Here is a 21,603-nt window from a genome sequence, read left to right on the forward strand (position 1 = left end):
ACCTGAGTGTATATCTGCAAAATCCCTTCATAGGCACATCTAGTAGTGCATCAAATAATAGTTGGAAAAGGGTGTATGTATTCTAGGGCCCAGGTATTTGGGGAGTCATCTTAAAATCCTACTTCCTACAGGAATTTAAGCCAATCTAGGCCAATGAGAATCCTACTAAGAAAGATACATTCTCTTTTCTCTGAGTTCAAAATTGTAAACACAAAATAGACTTGTAGCTGCAAGTTGGCAATAGTACTCCTGCATATGAAGCCAAAATAGAGGAAAGAATAGTTGAGAGAGGTTGTTGATAGCATTGAGTCTCTGGATCCAGCAATTTAGGCCAATTTGTATCGGCATTCTGTTACTTGCAACCAGAATTCTGACCAGCACGATTAAATCTTTCTGACTCCAAAGCCATGAATTTAATTACCATGAAAGTTTGTGTTTTCCTTAACTAGATTTTTATATTCTAAATACAAAAATCATGAATTTTTTCTTATTTATAAAAAGAAAAAACCAACACTGTCAAATTTATTTTTCTCCCTATAAATTATATTAATGACATCAAAAGATAAGAAAGCCATTAAAAATGGAGAAAAAATCTTAAAAGTCAATTCACAAACATTGAGGGAACCTGGGGGATGGCAAATGAAAATTCTCCACACAATTTTCACAACCTTTTAAGAGTCGAAGTATTTCAAAATTAAAAGTTATATTTTAAAAAATCAGTTGACAGAGGAAAAGCCACATTTGAATGGCCCTGCCTGGGGCCTGGCCCAGATCTGTAGGACTGTCTGGCTGCCAGGCCCACTTTCTCAGCAGAAGGGCTAAGCTGAGGCACCACAGTACCACAAAGCACCAGTATTTAAGAGATCATGGCATCTGAAACTCACAGTTTTTAAAAAATGGAACTTTTGTAATCATATTGAAAATCATTCCATTGATCTTCTGAGAGAAAGGATCTCTAATTTCACTAATAAGAACTTGAAGGAGGTTAAGAAATCTCCAAAGCAGCTGGCAACTTACATAAATAGAAGAGTTGGCCAAGCTGTGAAAGCACAAAATACATAAGTGATCTTTCTACACAGAAAGTTCATCATCCTTCTCCAAATCCTTGTTACAGAGAAAACAGTCCCAAGAAGTGGGGGCTGTGACATGTCAAATAAAGAAAATGCAGTGACTTGTGCAGGCCACTGCCTGAAAAATTATGCCATGAGAGTTAAACATATTGAGTTAATTTCAATGAGTCTGGTTCTTCACAGACAGAAAGCCCATCATCAAAATGGAGTGGGTATTTTTCTGAGATTTTTGAGAACAATGAAACAATGGCACAAGTTTTGGTTAGCAGAAATTTGAGATTGAATGTAGCTTTAACTTTCTGGAGGAAGAGAACTTGTAGCCTAATTGGTGATCATAGAAGATCTTGGAGTTGTGGTAGATTGCCTTCCTGTGCTCACCAATAGTTTAAAGGAAGGTAAACAATACATCTCACTTAGCTGCTGTGTAGACTTATTACCTCTAGTCAAATCACTACTTTAAAAAAGCAAATTTGAAGGGGGACTTAATGGAAGACCGAGGCTTAGAGAAGGAGGGGTCACTTCTCTCCCAGGGGAAATAGAAGACAGGCAGAGATGGTCTGGAGGGCTGTCCTGGAGCTCAGGACACCAGGGGAAGGTGAGACACCATGCTGAAGAGAGAGGGGTGAAGGAAAGGAGTCTCAGCTGGCTCAAAATGCTGTAAGTAGAGATGCAAAAGCAGCAGTGGGTACCCCGCCACCCCTTCCTGCTACAGAGTAAATAGCAGTCTGCAGAGTACAGCGGCTGTGGACTAAAGTGACTGTGGACTGAGGAGGTTCCAAGAGTCTTCTTCCATAAGAAAGTAAAGAGGGAGGGACACAGCCTACAGCAAATTCAGATTTTGGCCAGTGAACTTGGTCTGCTGCATTGGAGGGGTTGCATACTTCCAGGCCAGGAGGGACCACAACATTGTTTTCTCAAGCACCCTCCCTACTGACCTAGGCTGGTTATTGAAAAGGCAAAGGGAGAGATGATGTGGCCAGTCAAGGATGAAGAACAGCCTATGATAAAGTTGGTGTGTGAGGCTTGGCCAGTTCTGAGGACATTGCTTCTGCACTGTCCACCTGTCTGAGGAGTTACATTGAATCAGTTCCCCTCTAGTAACTGGGGTCAGAGCTGAGAGGTCTACCAAATAGCCTCATTTGCTGGTCATATCAGAAAAGTACATGAAAAAGGAAAAGTAATAAATAAAAGAGGCAAGCAAGTGCCTTTGCTACCACCCTCTCCAAGGTCCTTGGAAACTGGCCTGTATCCCATTACTGGATACTTAGCCCTGGTTTGATCCATTAAATAGTGGTAGTTCTTAATATCTAGACCAATTCATAGAACCAGGAGTCAAAGAAGAGTGGTAGTGAACAACTACTTAACAGTAAATTCCCAGGAAAGAGAGAAACTGAACATCAGAAAAAAATCAGCATCAGAATCAGATGCCTAGATATCAGCAAAAAATTACAAACCATATAAAGAAAAAGGAAAATATGGCTCAGGCAAATGAACAAATCAAAGCTCCAGATAAGACACAGGATTTGAAACAGCTAATCAATGAGCTGTTTCAGATCTCCTAAGTCAAATCGAGGAGTTGAAGAATAATATGGCTAAAAAAAGACATTAAGAAAACATATAGTGGGCACAAAGAAAACTTTGAAATCTTGGATAAAAAATAACAGAGCTTATGGGATTGAAAGACACAATAAGTGAGATTAAAAATACAATAGAGTAACAAAACAGCAGATTTGAAATCATGGAAGGAGGAGCCAGTGATGTAAAAGAAAGAGCAACTGAATATGAAGAAAAAAAAAGAATAAAGAGAGAAAAGAATGGAAAAAATGGAGTGGGGGCTCAGGGAGTTGAATGATAACACAAAGCACACCAATGTACATGTTATGGGAGATGAGAAGGGAAAAGGGGCAGAAACAAGTATTTGAGGAAATAATGGTTATAAGTTTCCCAATTCTCTTGAAGGACATGAATATACGTGTCCAGGAATCACAGCATACTCCAATTAAAATAAACCCAAAAGATCTGCCCCAAGACACATAATAAGCAGAATGCCAAAGATAAAGAGAAAAATCTGAAAGCAGCAAGGGAAAAGTGAAACATCATATACAAGAGATGTCCAATAAGACTTAGAGTGGATTTCTCCTCAGAAACCATGGAGGCAAGAAGGCAGTGATATGATGCAATTACAGTAATGAAAGAGAAAAACTGCCATGCAAGAATTCTTTATCAGGCAAAACTGTCCCTCAAATATAATGGTGAGCTTAAAATATTCACAGATAAACAGAAACTAAGAAAAATTGTAAAAAGAGAATCCAGCTCTGTAGGAAACACTAAAGGGAGTTCTGCAGCCAGATAAGAAAAGACAAAAGAGAGAGGTTTGGATAAGAGTGTAGATGTGAAGACTATCAGAAAGGGTAACTGAAAAGGGGAAACAATGGATAAAAATAAGATATGACATATGAAAGCCAAGGAATAAAAATGGCTATAGTAAGTAACAACTTTACAGTAATAACACTGAATGTTAATGGATTAAATTCCCAATAGGCTGGGGAAATGGACTTAGCCCAGTGGTTAGGGCATCCATCTACCACATGGGAGGTCCACGGTTCAAACCCGGGCCTCCTTGACCCATGTGGAGCTGGCCCATGAACAGTGCTGATGTGCTCAAGGAGTGCCATGCCACGCAGGGATGTCCCCCGCGGAGGGGAGCCCCACGCACAAGGAGTGTGCCCCATAGGGAGAGCCGCCCAGCACAAAAGAAAGTGCAGCCTGCCTAAGAATGGTGCCACCCACACAGACAGCTGACACAACAAGATGATGCAACAAAAAGAAACACAGATTCCTGTGCCACTGACAATAACAGAAGCAGACAAAGAAACAAGACACAGCAAATAGACACAGAGAACAGACAACTGGGGTGGAGGGGGTGGGGAGAGAAATAAATAAATAAATTAAAAAAAAAAAAAAAGACATAGGCTGGGGAAACAGATCTGACTCAACCAATTGGGTGCCCACTCTACCGCATGGGAAGTCCCAGGTTCAGATCCTAGTGTTTCCTAAAGAAGATGGACAGACACCACACCTGCCACAATGAGCTGGATGACACACCTGCTGCAACAAGCAGATGCCACAAGCCAGCAAAATGAAAATGAAAACACAACATATCAAACCTTATAAGATATAGGGAAGGCAGTGCTAAGAGGGAAATTTATAGTCCTAAATGTTTATATTCAAAAAGAAGAAAGAGCTAACTAAAATCAAAGAACTAACTGAACAACAGGAGAAACTACAAAAAGAAGAGCCAACTAATCCCAAAGCAAGTAGAAAGAAAGAAATAACAAAGGTTAAAGCAGAAATAAATGAAGTTGAGACCAAAAGGAATAGAAAAAATCAACAAAACCAAAAGCTGGTTCTTTGAGAAAATCAATAAAATCAACAAACCCATAGCAATACTAACAGTGAAAAAAAAGAGAGAAGATGCAGATAAATAAAATCAGGAATGAAATGAGGCACATAACAACTGATTCCAGAGAAATAAAAAGGATCATAAAAGGGTATTATAAGAAACTATATGTCAACAAATTAGACAACCTAGATAAAATGGACAAATTCCTAGAAATGCACAAACAGCCTACCTTGACTCTACAAGAAATACAGGAACTCAACAAACCAATCATAAGCAAAGAGATTGAATCAGTCATAAAAAATCTTTCAACAAAGAAAAGTCCAGGACCAGAGGACTTCACAGGTGAATTCTACCAAACATTTCAAGAATTAATACCAATTCTGTCTAAACTCTTCCAAAAAATTGAAAAGGAGGAAAATTACCCAATACGTTTTATGAAGCCAATATCACCCAAATATCAAAGCCAGATAAAGATACTACAAGAAAAGAAAATTACAGATCAATCTCTCTAATGAACATAGATGAAAAATTCTCAACAAAATATTGCAAATCAAATTCAACAGCATATAAAAACAATTACCATTCACAATCAAATGGGTTTTATTCCTGGTATGCAAGGGGGTTCAACATAAAAAATCAATTAATATAATACACCATATTAACAATTCAGAGGGGGGGGTGATCATCTCAATTGATGCAGGAAAGGCATTTGCCAAAATTCAGCATGGAACTTCCTCAACATAGTAAAGGGTATATATATGAAAATCCTGCAAGAAACATCATACTCAATGGGAAGAAGTTGAAAGTTTTCCCTCTAAGATCAGGAACAAGGCAAGGATTCCCACTGTCACCACTGTTATTCAACATTGTGCTAGAAGTTCTGACTAGAGCAATTACACAAGAAAAAGAAATAAAATCATCCAAGTTGGATGACACGATCCTATATTTAGAAGATTCCTAAATATCTATAATAAAGGTACTTGAGCTAATAAATGAATCCAGTAAAGTGGCAAGCTACATATCAACATGCAAAAATTAATAGCATTTCTATACACTAGTAATGAGCAAGCTGAGAAGGAAATCAAGAAAAGAAATTCCATTTACAATAGCAAAAAGACTCAAATATCTAGGAATTAATTTAACCAGGTAGTAAAGGATCTATATTCAGAAAACTGCAAAACACTGCTAAAAGAAATCAAAGGAGACCTTAACAAATGGAAGAACATTCTGTGTTCATGGATTGAAGGACTAAATAGTATGAATATGTTATTTGATTTATAGATGTCAAATTGATTTATAAGTTTAATGCAACTCTGATCAGAATTCCACCAGCCTACTTTACAGAGATAGAAAAGGTAATTACCAAAATCATTTGGAAGGGAAAGTGCACCCAAATAGCCAAAAGCATTCTAAAAACTAAGAGCAATGTGGAAGGAATTTCACTGCCTGACCTTGAAACATATTACAAAGCTACAGTGGTCAAAACAGCATGCTATTGGCATAAAGATAGACACATTGATCAAGGGAATCAAATTGAGCATTCAGAAATAGACCCTCATCCCTATGGTCAACTGATTTACATTAAGCCACTTTTCCGGGACAGAACAGTGTCTTCAATAAATGGTACTTGGGGAACTGGATATCCATAACTAAAGAATGAAAGAGGACCCCTATCTCATTCCCTATCACAGGAATCAACTCAAAATGGATAAAACTACTGGAAGATAATGTAAGGAAACATCTATAAAACTTTGTAGTAGATGGGCATCTCTTAAACCTTCTCCCAAAGCATAAGCAATGAAAGGAAAAACAGATAAATGAGTCCAGCTCAAAACTAAACACTTCTATACCTCAAAGGATATTGTGAAGAGGGATAAAAGGCAGCCTACTCAATGGGGGAAAATATTTGGAAATCACACATCCAACAAGAGTCTAACATCCATGATGTATACTGGAGATCCTAGAACTTAACAATTAAAAGATGAATGAACTGATTAAAAAATAGGCAAAAGAACTGAATAGACATTTGTCTAAAGAAGGAATGCAAATGGCAAAAAAAAAAGCCACATGTAAAAATACTCAGCATCATTGGCTATTAGATAAATGCAAATCAAAGCTACAGTGAGATATCATTTTATACCTAGTAGAATGGGCATAATTAACAAAACAAAAACTACAAGTGTTGAAGAGGATGTTGAGAGATAGCAATGCTTATTCGCTGTTGGTGGGAATACAGAATGGTACAGCCACTGTGGAAGTCTGTTTGGTGGTCCCTAAGGAAGAAGTTAGACATAGATCTACCACGTAATCTGGCAATACCACTATTAGGTATGCACCCAGAAGAACCGAGAGCAGTGACATGAACAGACATCTGCACATCGATGTTCATAGCAACATTACTCACAATCACGAAAAGATGGAAACCCAGGTGTCCATCAACTGAGGAATGAATAAACTGTGGTATATACGTGTGATGTACTATTATTTAGCTGTAAAAAGAAATGAAGTCAAGAGCATATGACTACATGGATTAACCTGGAGGACATTAAGTTGAGTGAAGCAAGTCAGGCACAAAAGGACAAATATTGTATGATTTTGCTATTATGAACTAAGTATAATGAGCAAACTCATGGAGTTAATAGCTAGAATATAACACACCAGAGAAAACGATGTGGTTAGAGAATGGAAGCTAAGGTTTAATCTGTGCAAAATTGGTAAAAGTTGTTTGGAATTGTTTGAAAATGAATAGAAATGGTGAAAGCGCATCATAGGATTTGTAATTAGTAGTGCTAACATATGAGTATGATAGTGGTTTGTGTTTTGTTGGTTTTTTTTGCTTTCTTTGAGTTATGAAAATGCTCTAATATTGAAGTGATGAATGCACAATCCATGATTATACCAAATGCCATTGATTGTACTCATTAGATAAATAGTATGAACAACAAAAAAAAAATCAATAAGGTAGGTTGGGGTAAAAATACACCAAATGTAAGTTATGGACTGCAATTAGTAGTAACACTTTGAGATGTTCTTTCATAATTTGTTACAAATGTTTTACAACATTGCGAGGTGTTTGTAGTGGGGTGAGGAATGTATAATGTTATGCATATTTGTTTGGTAAGTTCACAACTTTTAATATACACTTACTGTTTATGTATGTTCATGTATGAATGATATACTTCAACAAATTTTTAAAATAAAAAAAGAAAATTTGAGGAATATGTAATAGTTTAAACTGACTTCAAACAGTCATAAAAAGGTGGTGGTTAGAACTATCATGCAAAACAGAAATTATGAATGATGGAAATATTCCAATTTTAAAACAACAAGTAAGTGGATCTTGGAAACAGGGAAACCATCTTACTTTGATTCCAGGATATACTGGCAATATAGCTAAGCATGTACATGCTTATTTATTACAATTGCATTTGAGATATTTCATTTACTAAAGAGTGCTTGGTTACTCAAAATACACCTGGACTATCTGATTTTTAAAAACATGTCTCATCTGAGAACTCTGTGAACTATAAAAGAAATAAAAATCATTTTTTTCTTTTAAAAAGCTACATAAGGAAACCACTAATGAAGCCCTAACAATCTACTTCACATTAAAGTGGAAAATACCCAAAGGAGCAGCTTCAACTTCAATGAGGTGAAAGTGCACTAAGAAGATTGTTGGTCTTTGCTGCAGTTGGGATTTATATGGTTATTTGGTAACATTGTTTAAGAACTATTGGGTCTGAATGCAATCCTGTATATTGCAAAAGATTATAATTTATACTATGTGAAAAAAAAATAAGACAGGACTTATTACTAGGAACCACAAAGACCAATCACCAATTATTTAAGGTTATGTTTTATGAGAAAACACCTAAATGTATGCAGCTATTTCCTTTTGTTGAAAAGAATGAAAGCTTAAAAATCATAGCAAATAATTAATATTAGACATTTTTGTCCATGCTGAGATACTATGTTTGCAAAATGCCTTATTTATTAATAAGCCAATGTGTTATATACCAGTAACTGTTAAAAAATTTTAAACCAACCATGTTCTTGGCATGATAAAATAGTGGAATTAAATCAGGACTTTACATTCATGTAGAATGTTGGTGTTTGAAATCTATACCACACTAGTTTTAAAACTTAAGAAATTTTTAGTCTCTCTGATTTTTTTGCCAGAATCATCATGACATGTATGTGTGTGTTATGCCTATATGAAGTTGGCTAATTTCTGTTCACTTTTTGTTGTTAAATAGATTTCTAATATTTTCTGTTCTGTATCATTTAAGCTTCCTTCATTTGGGTGAATTCACTAAATGTTTCCTTTTGCTTTTTTAAATTCTGATTTTGTATGAATTCTAATTCTTTTTCACTATATATGTTTTAAGAGTTACATACAAGGCTTTAGAAATGTTTATAGTTAGTGCTGACCATGTATTTTAAATTCCAACACTTCACATTACTACTTCCTCCAGTGGTTGGTGTGAAATACCAGCAGACTATATGAGGTCTTTTTAAAAAATACAATTTTTTTGTGATAATGAAAAAATGTCAATTGACAAATATTCATTTAGGCATCAAATTAAGCAAACCACACAGCTCTGCTATATATTTATAAAATAATTGTTTTCTGTTTTCTGGTTAAATCCACAAGAGGTAAAGGAAACCAAACTAGAAAATGCTTTGCCTACAGTTCCCTACTTTATGGTGAAAAGTTCTAAAAGGAAAACTATTAAATATGTTTTATTTAATATTGATATCTTCTTATGGCCACCTATTGATATATTGATATCATTTGTTACTATTGAAAATGTGGAAAGCGTTGGTAGTTTTCTCACTCCTATAATTAATATGGTGCAGAATTTGATAGTCAGTTCTAGGCAATAGCTAAGGTCTACCACATGAAGGAAATTAGGTACAACCTTATGTAGCAAGCTCTGATTCATAGAAATATGTAATGAGCTTTTCTGCCCAACCTAACACTGAATGGCAATCCTGCTTTCACAGCATAACTTCTTTGAGTAAGATATATGAAGAGATTTAAGTTTGGAAAAAAATTTGAATTTGAGAAACCTGTGCATTTGAGGACTATGTGGGGGACAGTTAAAATGGTGCCCAGAAATCTTGTCCTATAGTATGCATGATTGTTTTGTTAATTTACAACTTGTCAAATAAAACTAAATTAATTTTCAAAACAGTGCCCAAACATGTACTGCTTATTTCACTTAGAACATAAAAAGAGCACATCTTGCACTGTTGAAAGTTGCCTATGAAAGGAAGTGTGTTTTCCCCACTGACTTCCATAATAAATCCAAAGGTGCATCTATGAAAAATGAATGCAGTAGAAAAGGGTAATATTGGCAGAGCTTTAAGAATGCATATTCTCCTTGCATGGAAGGTCCTACCCGCAGGGATTCTGATTTAATTGTTTTGCAATGTAGCTCAGTCATCAGGTTATTGTGTTCGGGTTTGGGTTTTGGTTTTTGTTGTGTGTTCTTTTTTTAACACTGCTGATTTCAAAGTGCAGCCATGGTTGAAATGATCTAATCTAGAGAAGTGCTTGTCAATCTTGAATAGACATACAAACCACCTGGAGATCTTATTAAATGCAGATTCTGATTCAGGAGGTCTACGATAATTCCCAAGAGTCTACATTTTCAAAAAGCTGCACGTGATGCCAGCACTGCTGGTCTGTGAATTACCCTTGGAGCAGCAAGGCGATAGTAGACAGCAATATTTAAGAGCAACATTTATTTAATCAGAAGAATCAAATGGAAATTTGGATAGAAGAAAAGTGGCATCTTTTGCCACTCGACCCCCTTCGTCTTCAAGCCACCAGTAGTGTTATATCCTTCTTACACTTCAAATCTCTGACTTTATCATCTCTGATGCTCTAGTCCTAGATTTAAAGTGCTCATGTGATTAGGCCAGGGCCACTCAGAAGAATCTCCCCAGAAAACATAAACAGCTTTGGCTAGTGTGGTTACCTTGGCAGGCAAATCCATGGATGGGACTCCATTGTCCTTACTCTGCTTAAGTAAACTCATCAAGCAATCACAACATCATTGATCTACCATTGTGATCTAAGCCAGTCATTGCCAGGATGGGAAGAGAGCAGCTTTCCTTTATGACTAGAGGCACCCTGGAGTGGGAAAGATGCATTCATCTTCTGTGTGCATTGCACCAGCCTGTGACAAGCTGTGAACAACAGGGGAGCTCTTGGCATAGTTTCCCCAGAGCCATTTGTCAGGTGCCATAATTTTATGAATAAGAGGCTCTGGGGAAAGTATAATGAATGCCATCCATACTATTCAATTTCTCTTTTGGCTGATTCATCTTAAAAGCCTAAGCTTTTATCTGTGTGGCAACATATTTCAATATTAACATCATTAAGCTTTCTTTAGAATTCTTATTTCCTACACAAACACAAGGTATTTTTGGTAAAATAAAACAGGAATAACATTTCAGGATTTCCATTCTCCAGAAATGTTTGTACCTAGAAATAACCAGAAAAGACATGCTGTTCCCAACTACAACACTACTAATGTTTTCAGTGGCTGGTTTTTCACTTTGGCTAAAATAGAAATATGGGTGCTGATTTTAATTTCCATATTAGCAAATAGGAGATGCATAAATGGAATGTGACATCACATTCACACTTGAATGTGACATCAGGAGGTTTCTTCTAGTCCAGCAGTACCCAAATTTTTTCTCCCAGAACATTTTGAATTATTAAAAATCATTGAGAATCTCAAATTGCTTTTGTTTATAGGAGTTTCTATTGATATGTACTCTTAGAAATTAAAACTGAATTTTAAAATATTTATTAATTCATTAAAAATAATAATAAAACCACTACATGTTATTGTAAACAGCATTTTTTTATGGGGGAAAAAATTAGCAAGAAGAATAGCATTGTTTTCATCCTTCGTAAATCTCTTTAAATCTGACTTAATAGAAGACAGCTGGATTTTCATATCTGCTTCAGCATTTACTCTCCTGTGATATGTTGTCTTAGCTGAAATATATAAAGGAAATCTGGCAAGAGTCAAAATCTATGATACAAAGAGAAGATAATTTTAATAGTCTTTTCTAATCAGTGATAATTTCCTTTGACACTCTGCCAAAATTCACCAAGTGGTCATTTCTGAAAGGTTAACTGGGATCTGGAATCTGGAACCAAATTAATTAACTTTCTTTTTCTGTCATATTAAAATCCCTGGTCCATCTTGCACTTTGAATGAATCTTTTGCTTGTGCAGATTTTGTAGCATTTGAAAAATATTGATTCACTGAGTTATGGAAATTTTCCAAATGTTGATGCAGTTCATTATACAATACAGATTCACCAATATCACCTCCAATTTCATCAGAAAAATGTTAAGTGTTAGAAAGCTATCATGTTCACAGTGGCAGATATAAGATTTCCAAAATTCACATTTTCACTTGAAAGTTCAAATTTTATATTTGGTAACAAGTACTGTCAGTTGTTTTCCTTTAAGCAACAGGAACATTTTTGTTCATTGTTAGAAATTATCAGCCAAATAGCTATGTCTTAAGACCTATAGTTCATTTGCTAACCATTCTTTCAAATGAAAATGGTGTTCATAAAAAATGTGGCTAGTTCAATTACAACTCAATTTCACAAGTGCTTTTTCTCATGAGAACCATTGTACTCCATATGCAGCAGAAGAGCTTTATGCATACTTCCCATTTAGTCACATAGAATATTGAAAAGATGTGTGTTCAGTAGTGAAGATTTAATAAAATTAATAGGTTTACTTTTCCATCATAGATATTCCTAAGTGAAACTGGCTTTCCTCCCCTCACCCCCACCCTTTTTTTTAAGTTCAGGTACCTGGTAATGAAAAATGCAATCACCACTAATACAGTTTGAAGCCACTGCCTTGATTTGTGTTAAATACACAATTATCCACCATTGCTTTTGTACCATCATTATTTGACCACAGGACTTCTTTATATTTCTTTTTTGGAACTACTACTTCCTTTTGCAATAGTGTTCCATGGACCATGTCTGGAAAAAGTTTCTTTTAGTCTTCTTCTATTTCAGGATCCTCTGAAAGAGGTTAGGGTTGGGATTATGGGAATACGGTAGAGTAGGAAGTCCCACTAAAACTGCTATTGAACTGGCAAGACCTATCTGAATCAATTCTTTTGAAACTCTGGAGTCTAGTAGATCACTGTGCAGTATTCAGGGAGGAGCAGAAGGAAGAGACTGGTAAATTATGCTAACTAGTAGAGAGTTCCACCCTCCTTGCAGTGGCTACCACCCGCCAATTCCCAGGTCCATGGCACTGGGAACTCAGGCTCAGGCTCCTAGTAGGCCATAGAGACGTAATCCTCCAAACTCCAGGGGTATGTGGTCTGATCGCAGATCTCTACCTTTGATCATCAAGTACTTCAGATCACTGGAGGCCAGCTCTGAGGGTACCATTATTCCAACACCCCTCTTGCAAAGGCAGCAGAGAAGTCTTAAAGACAGTAATCTTCCTCAAAGCAGTTAAAGAGCTACATTAACTGAGCAAGTGCTGAATCAAGAAAATGTAGCTTCAAAAGCCATAGAAGACTCTCCTGGCACCCTTGCCATTCTCTCCCCTATCGTCTCCACAACGTGAAATGAAGCCAGCTTACACTCCCACTGTGTGTCCCTGGCCCATCTTCAGAGGGAGGGGAGAGGCTCCTTGGTGTATACTGGGGTACATGTGTGTCAGTGCCAACCTATCAGGTAGAACTCAGAGAGACTGAGCCAGGGAACATTTCTTGAGCAACCCCACCCAGAGCTTGTCCTGAGGGAAAAGAAATACCTCATTGACAGCTAGGAAAATATGAGAAACAATTAAGTGAAAGCAGCCTAGAGCAAAGAACTACCTGCATTGAGTCACTCAAGAGCACCCAAGAGGGGAAGAAGTCTGTTTCAAAGAGAGTAAGGGAGGCATTCACTGGAACTTAGGTAAACTATAAATGGTGAATTCCTAAGGCCTCCAGCATGCACAGGCCCAGGAAAAGAAGCAGTCTCCATGTCTCCAGCTCCATGCAGGCTCAAATAAGATAGGACCCTGCACTTGCTGATCTTCTTGATAAGTAGGCTGGTCTCCTTGATAAGGGGAATACACTCTGAAGGAGACCACCACCCAAAGAAAAACAAATTTGCAAAGACAGTAAAAAGTGCATTTTGCTTTGGTTGGTTTGTTTTGATGAGCTCCTGTATCCAAGAATATCTCTGTCATATCACTAGCTAGAAACAAACTTAAGGAACAGGACAGTTCAGGGGCTAAACCCCAGAGTAAATACTTTAAAATATTAAAATGTACAGTGTTCTGGAATGGATGTGGCTTAAGCAATTAAGCACCCACCTCCCACAAGGGAAATCCTGGTTTCAGTATCCGGTAACTCCTGAAAAAAAAAAGAAACAAAAGAAAAAAACCAAATCAGGGGAACCGATTTGACTCAATGGTTGAGCACTGGCTTCCCATACATGAGGTCCTGGGTTCAATCCCCAGGCCCCAGGACCTAAAAAAAAAAAAGTACAAGTCAAACAAAGAAAATGGAAATAATGTTCCACCCAAAGGAAGAAGATAAAAAATACAGAAAATGCCAATCAAGAAGACAAGAATCTTTGCATGCCAAACAAAGTCTATTAAAAAAGTGATCTTAAAAATGCTCAAGAGGGAGTGGATATGTCTCAAGCAATTGAGTGCCTGCTTCCCACATGGGAGGTCCTGGGTTCAGTTCCCAGTACCTCCTAAAAACAAAAACAAACAACAAGAAAACAAATGAAAAAACCAACTCAGGGGAGCCAGTGTTGTTCAGTGGTTGAGCACAGGCTTCCCACACACGAGGTCCCAGTTTTAATCTCCAGCCCTAGCACCTCAAAAAAAAAAAAAAAACAAACTCAAGAGATGAAGAAAAACACTGAGAAAAAACTGAAAGATATCAGGAAAACAATGAATGAGCAATATAAGAGTCTTCATAAAGAGATAGAAATTTTAAAAAGGAATCAAACAGAAATATTGGATTTGATGACCACAATAACTGAAATGAAAGTGTCCAAGAGGGTTTCAAGAGCAGATTGGAGCTGGCAGAAGAGAGAATCAGTGAACTTGAAGGCAAGACACTTGAAATAAGTTAGGTTGATGAGTGAGCAGAAAGAAGAAATAATAAAAGCAAATATAGCCCAAGACAGCTATGGGAAACCATCAAGTTCACCAATAACATTTTATGGGAGTCCCAGAAGGAAGGAGAGGGAGAAAGGGGCAGAAGGAATACTCAAAGAAATTATGGCAGAGTAACTCCCAAACTGAGCAAAAGATATGAATGAACATCCAACAAGTCCAGAGAACAACAAACAGGATAAACATGAAGAAAAATGCATCCCATCATACACTGATCACAGTACCAAATGCAAAGGACAAGGAGAGAATTCTAAAAGTTGCAAGAGAAAAGCAATGTGTTGCATATAAGGGAGTCCCAATTAAATTGAATGCCAATTTCTTGTCAGAAACCATGGAGGCAAGAAAGCAGTGAGTTGAAATATTTAAAGTACTTAAAGAAAGAACAGCCAACCAATAATTTTATTTCAGTGAGACTTTCTTTCAAAAATGAGGGGAGATTAAAACATTCTTAGATAAACAAAAGCTGAGGGAGTTCATCACCACCAGACCTGCCTGACAACCAATGCTAAAGGGAGGTCTTCAGACAGGAAGGAAAGGACACTAGAGAGTGGTGGAAAGTAGCATAAAGAAATAAAGACCTGTGCTAAAGGTAACTATTTGGGTTGTCATAAATTCCAGAATTATTGTAGCATATTGTTTGGTATGTATCTCCTGTTCATATTTCCTAAATGCAAATGCATAAAAAGTACTGGTAATTCTAAAATTTTTGTGATGATTAATGCACAATATTGTGATTATACTAAAAGCCATTGATTATTCACTTTAGATAGATCATACGGTATGTGAATATATCTCAATAAAACTGCTTAATAAATTATTGTGCAAAAGTAGCCAGAAATAGCAGCTGTACAGCAGGAGAAACAGAAAGATTGAGAGGTGAAGAATTTTCTTGTTTTTTTTTTTGTTCATTATTACTATTTTTGAAATAATGGAAATGCTCTAATAATGACTAAAGTAATGAATGCACAACTATATGATCATACCAAATACCATTGCTTGTACACTTTGGATGAATTGTATGCTTTATTAATATATATAGCAGTTTGATATTGTTTATGAATATCTATTCATAAATAGATATTCAAAAAATAGGTATCATTATGTTTGTAAATTAGTCTGTTCCTCTGGGCATATTATATTGTATTAGATTCAGAGGTTTCACTCTTACTTGATTAAATTATGATTAAGGCTTAGATTGGGCCAAATCAGTAGGATGTGAGTCCCCACCAAGGGGGCAGGGACTCACAAAGAAAATGACAAGGCAAAGGAGTTAGTTGGAGTTTTAATTCTGGAACCCCAGGAAGTAAATACACAGAGAAGCAGATATGTGAGGAAAGAGAAGGCTCCATTAGACATGGCAGAGGCCCTGGGAAGAGAGATAAACCATTCACCTGATAGTCTACAGCTGACCTTGTGGAGAGAGCAGAGCAGCTGAGCCCAAAGAGATATGAGCACTGGGAGAGAGACAAGACTTATCCCAGTCTATAGCTGATATTGGAAGAAGTTGGGACCATGGAGCTTTAAGAGGAAGAGGAAGGTTGGACCCTTGCTGATGGCAGCCATCTTGCTCTAACAACGGCAAAAGACTTTGGTGAGGGAAGTAAATTATGCTTTATGGCCTGGTAACTGTAAGCTTCTACCCCAAATAAATACCCTTTATTAAAGCCAACAGATTTCTGTTATATTACATCAGCACTGCTTAGGCTGACTAATACAGTTTGTATCAAAAAATTGATTTGTTTAAAAAAAGTAATAATAAATCTTCATTTTGGGACATAAAAAGATGTAAGTGGAGGCGGTGGACTTGACCCAGTGGTTTGGGCATCTGTCTACCACATGGGAGGTCCGCAGTTCAAACCCCAGACCTCCTTGACCCATGTGGAGCTGGCCCATGCACAGTGCTGATGCATGCAAGGAGTACCATGCCACGCAGGGGTGTCCCCTGCATAGGGGAGCCCCATGCGCAAGGAGTGCAACCCATAAGGAGAGCCACCCAGCATGAAAGAAAGTGCAGCCTGCCCAGGAATGGTGCCACCCACACAGAGAGCTGACACAACAAGAGGATGCAACAAAAAGAAACACAGATTCCCGTGCCGCTGACAACAGAAGCAGACAAAGAAGACACAGCAAATAGTCACAGAGAACAGACAACTGGGGTGGGGGTGGGGGGTGGGGGGAGAAGGGGAGAGAAATAAATAAATAAATAAATCTTTTTTAAAAAAAGATGTAAGTGGTAACAAGTACAAAAAGATGATGGGGGACAGATGGGCACAAGAAAAGTATATGTGCATACTATTGAAGTTAAGTTGGTATCAAAACAGATATGACTTTTATATATTTAGGATGTTAAATTTTAACTCCATGGTAACCACAAGAAAAAGAGATGAAAAATAAATCTGGTTAGAAATAAGAAGGCACTCAATATGGCATGACACAAAAAAATAAAATAAATATAAAAGTAGTCACTCACAGGAGAATTGAGGGACAAAAAGGCATGACTTGTTTTAGTTTGTTAAAGGTTGCCTAGGCAATATACCAGAACTGGGTTGCCTTCTACAATGGGGATTTATTAATTTATAAGTTTGCAGTTCTGAGGCTGAGAAAAATGTCCAAATTAAGGCATCATCAGGAGATGCCTTCTCCCCAAGCTGCAACTGTGTATGATCAGGCACATGGCAGGGCACAATGATGGCATCTGCCAGTCTCTGCCTTCACTTCCAGGCTCCATTGCTTTCATCTTCTAGGTACCTTTAGCATTCTCTCTTCTCCAATGTCTTTTGCTTTCCCGGGTTCCATTGATTTCAGCTTCTGGCTTCTGGGGTTTCCTCTCTCAGCTTCTATGTGTTTTTCTCTGTGTCTCTGCATTTTTCTCCCATTTATAAAGCCCTCCAGTAAAAGGATTAAGATTTACCCTGGGTCACACAACCTAATCAAAGGCTCTTAGCTGATGTAATTTAATCAAAAGTTCCCATCTAGTTTACATACATAGGAATGGATTAGCTATAAAGACATGATCTTCTTGGGGTCCACTCCACTTCAAATTGATGTCACAGGACTTAAAAGCAAAATGATAGAAAGAAGTCCTGTATTATCTGAAGTGACTTTAAGTGTAAATGAATTAAACTCTCCAGTCAAGAGGCAGAGATTGGCAAAATGGATTTAAAAAAGCATGACCTGGGAAGTGGATGTGGTTCAAATGACAAGGCCTCTTCCTACTTTATGGGAGGACCCAGGTTCTATCCCTGGGGTTTCCTGGTGAAAAAGAAGAGAAAGCATGTCTGCATGGTGAGTCAGTGCCCATGTGGCAAGCCAAGTGCCCACATGGTGAGCCAAGTGCCCAGCAGTGAGCTAAGTGCCCATGTGGGTGCCTGCACAGTGAGCCAAGTGCCCATGTGATGAGCCAAGTGCCCACATGGTGAGCCAAGTGCCCGCATGGTGAACCAGCACCCACTCAAGTGAGTCATGCAGCAAGATGATGCTGCAACAAAAGAGAGACAAAGGGGAGAGTCAAGGTAAAGCACGGCAGAGACCAGGAACTGAGGTGATGCAATTGACAGGGAACCTCTCTCCACACCAGAGGTCCCCAGGATTGAATCCCAGTGAATCCTGAGGAGAAAGATGAGAAGAAAAGACCAAAAAAAACAGAGAAATAGATACAGAAGATCACACAGCAAATAAACACAGACAGCAAAAACAGCAGGGCTGGGGAGGGAGGAGGGGAAGGAAAAAAAAAAGCATTACCCAATGTCTTGGTTTGACTCTTTTGTGGATGCCAGAAAATTATGTTCTTAAATTGAACCTACTGTGAACCTTTGATTAGACTAGATCAGATAAAGACCATTTGATTAGATTTCTTCAGTAAGGCATAACCCAGGGTGAGTCTTAATCCTCTTACTTGGGTCCTTTATATATGGAGAAATAAAAGCCACAGATACAGAGAAAAGCCGCAAGGATAGAGAAGAACCCAAAAGATGAAAGAATAGGACCCAGCAGCCATAGGCCTGATCACCCATAGCTGACCTCAGGGAGAAAGTGAGCCTGAGGAGAAGGCAGAGACCAGCAGAGCCACTATTGTACCTTGCCATATTGCAAGAGTCCAGGCTGGCCAGCAGCCAACCTTCAGTGAGACAGCATCTCTGATGGTGCCTTTATTTGGACATTTTCACAGCCTTAGAACTGTAAGCTTTTAACCTAATAAATTTCCATTGTAAAAGCCAATCCATTTCTGATATATTGCACTGGCAGCCTTTAGCAAACTAAAACACCCAACTATAAGTTGTCTGCAAGAGTCTCACCTTATATTCAAAGATGCAAGTAGGTTGAGAGTAAAAGGATGGAAAAAAACATGCCATTCAAGTAGTAACCAAAGAGAGCTGGGATGGCTGTACTAATATCAGATAAAATAGACTTTAAGTCAAAAACAGTTAGGAGGGACAAAGATGATCATTATATTCTACTAAAGAGGACAATTCAACCTGAAGATGTAATAATTTTAAATTTCTATGTACTCAGTGGTAGAGGCCCCAAAATGTCTGAAGCAAATACTGACGGCCTTGAAGGGAGAAAATGAAGGTTATACATTAATAATAGGAGACTTTAATAAACCATTCTTAATAATAGCTAGAACATCTCTCAGAAGATCAATAAGGAAATACCAAACTTGACCAAGACTCTAGCCAACTAGACCTAACAGACACTTCACCTGAAAAATAACAGAATACACGTTCTTCTCAAGTGAACATGGAGCATTCTCCAGGAAAGACCATTTGTTGGGTCACAAAACAAGTCTCAATAAATGCAAAACTTTGAAATCACAGAATGTATGTTCTTTGAGCAAAACAGAATGAAGCTAGAAATCAATAACAGAGGGAGAAAGGGAAAATTTTTAAATATGTGGAAATTATACAACATACTCTTAAACAACCAATGGGTTAAGAGGAAATCAAAAGTTATATTGGGAAATATCTTGAGGCAAATGAAATGAAAATTCAACACACCAAAACCTATGGGAGGCAATGAAGGCAGTTATGAGAAGGACATTTATAGCTCTAAATGCTTATATTAAAAAAGAAGACTTCAAATCAGAGTTCTAACCTCAAAACTGGAAAAACAGAAAAAGAAGAACAAACTAACCTAAGTGAGTAGAAGGAAGGAAATGAAAATTAGAGCAGCATTAAATAAAACAGAAAATTTAATTTAAAAAAAAGAGAAAACCAACAAAACTAAAAGTTGATTCTTTGAAGAGATCAATAAATTGACAAACCCTAGCTAGTCTGACAAAGAAAAAAGAGAGAGAGTAAAAATAACTAAAATCAGAAATGAAAAGGGGGACATTACTACCAACCCTGCTGAACCAAAAGTGTATAAAGGAGGATACTTTGAACAATTGTATGTCAATATATCATACAAACTAGATAAAATGGAAAAATTCTTAGAAACACTCAAACTGTCTACATTGGCTCAAGAAGACATAGAAGATCACAAAAAAAAAAAAAAAACAATTACAGCAAAGAGATTGAATCACTGATTAAAAGCCTCCCAACAAAGAAAAGCCCAGTACCAGATAGCTTCACAAGGGAATTTTACCAAACATTCCAAGAAAACTTAACTCCAACCCTGCTCAAACATATCCCAAAAAGTGAAAAGGAGGGAATACTCCCTAATTCACTGTATGAGGTCAACATCACCTTCATACCAAAGCCAGATAAAGATACCACAAGAAAAGAAAATTATAGCTCAATGCTTCCTATGTAGATTCAAAAATCCTCAGCATAAAACTAGCAAACTGAATCCAAGAGCACATTAAGAGAACTACTCATCATGATCAAGTGGATTTACCCTGGTATGCAAGGTTGGTTCAACATAAGTATAACAATTAATGTAATGCACCACATCAGCAGAATGAAGGGAAAAAAACACATGATCATCTCAATTGATGCAGCAAAAGCATTGATGAAATTCAATGCCCCTTCTTGAAAAAAAGACTAACAGGAATAGAAGGAATCTTCCTCAACATGATAAATGTTAGCCCAGAGCTAACATCTTACTTAATGATGAAAGACTGAAGGCCTTCCTCTAAGTTTAGGAACAAGAGAAGGATGTCCACTGTCACCACTGTTATTCAATATTGCACTGAAAGTTTTTGCCAGAGCAATCAGGAAAGAGAAAGATATAAAAGGCATCCAAATTGGAAAGCAAGAAGTTAGTTCTACCCAAAGCAATTTACAATGAATGCAATCCCAATAAAATTCCAGCAGACTTCATCACAGAAATGGAAAAGCCAATCATCAAATTTATATGGAATTTTAAGGAACCCCAAATAGACAAAACATCTTGAAAAAGAAAAATGAAGTTGTAGGATTCACATTTCCCAATCTTAAAGCTTATTATAAAGTAACAGTAATCAAAACAGCATTGTACTGGCACAAGGACAAACATACAGACCAATGGAATCAAATTGAGAGTTCAGAAATCAACCCTCACATTTATAGCTAATTTATTGCACAAAAACGAAAGAAAGATATAGATAAATGAAATAAATGGACCCCATAAAAATTTAAAACTTGTACCTCACAGAACTTATGAAATGACAACCTACTCAATGGGAGAGAATATTTGAATACCACACATCCAATAAGAGTTTAATGTCCAGAATATAGGTAAAAACCCTATAACTCAACAACAAAAAGACTAACAACCAAATAAAAATGGGCAAAAGACTTGAATAGACAGTTTTCCAAAGAAGATATACAAATGGTCAAAAGGCATGTTACAAGATGTAGCACATCATGAGCTATTAGAGAAAGGCAAATTTAAACCACAATGAGATTTCATTTCACCCCAATAGAATGGCTACTATTAACAAAACAGAAAATTGCAAATGTTAAAGAGGATGCAGAGAAAGAAAAACATTCATTCATTTCTGGTGGGAATGTAAT

General features: G+C 37.2%; 1 pseudogene; it reads left to right on the forward strand.

Moving 5' to 3' along the window:
* The first annotated feature begins 866 nt into the window (after window positions 1-866).
* Window positions 867-7,922, forward strand: LOC101442053 (KATNB1-like protein 1; annotated as a pseudogene).
* Window positions 7,923-21,603: the final 13,681 nt, after the last annotated feature.

This window comes from Dasypus novemcinctus, chromosome 11 (genome assembly GCF_030445035.2).
Source record: "Dasypus novemcinctus isolate mDasNov1 chromosome 11, mDasNov1.1.hap2, whole genome shotgun sequence".
Taxonomy (NCBI): domain Eukaryota; kingdom Metazoa; phylum Chordata; class Mammalia; order Cingulata; family Dasypodidae; genus Dasypus; species Dasypus novemcinctus.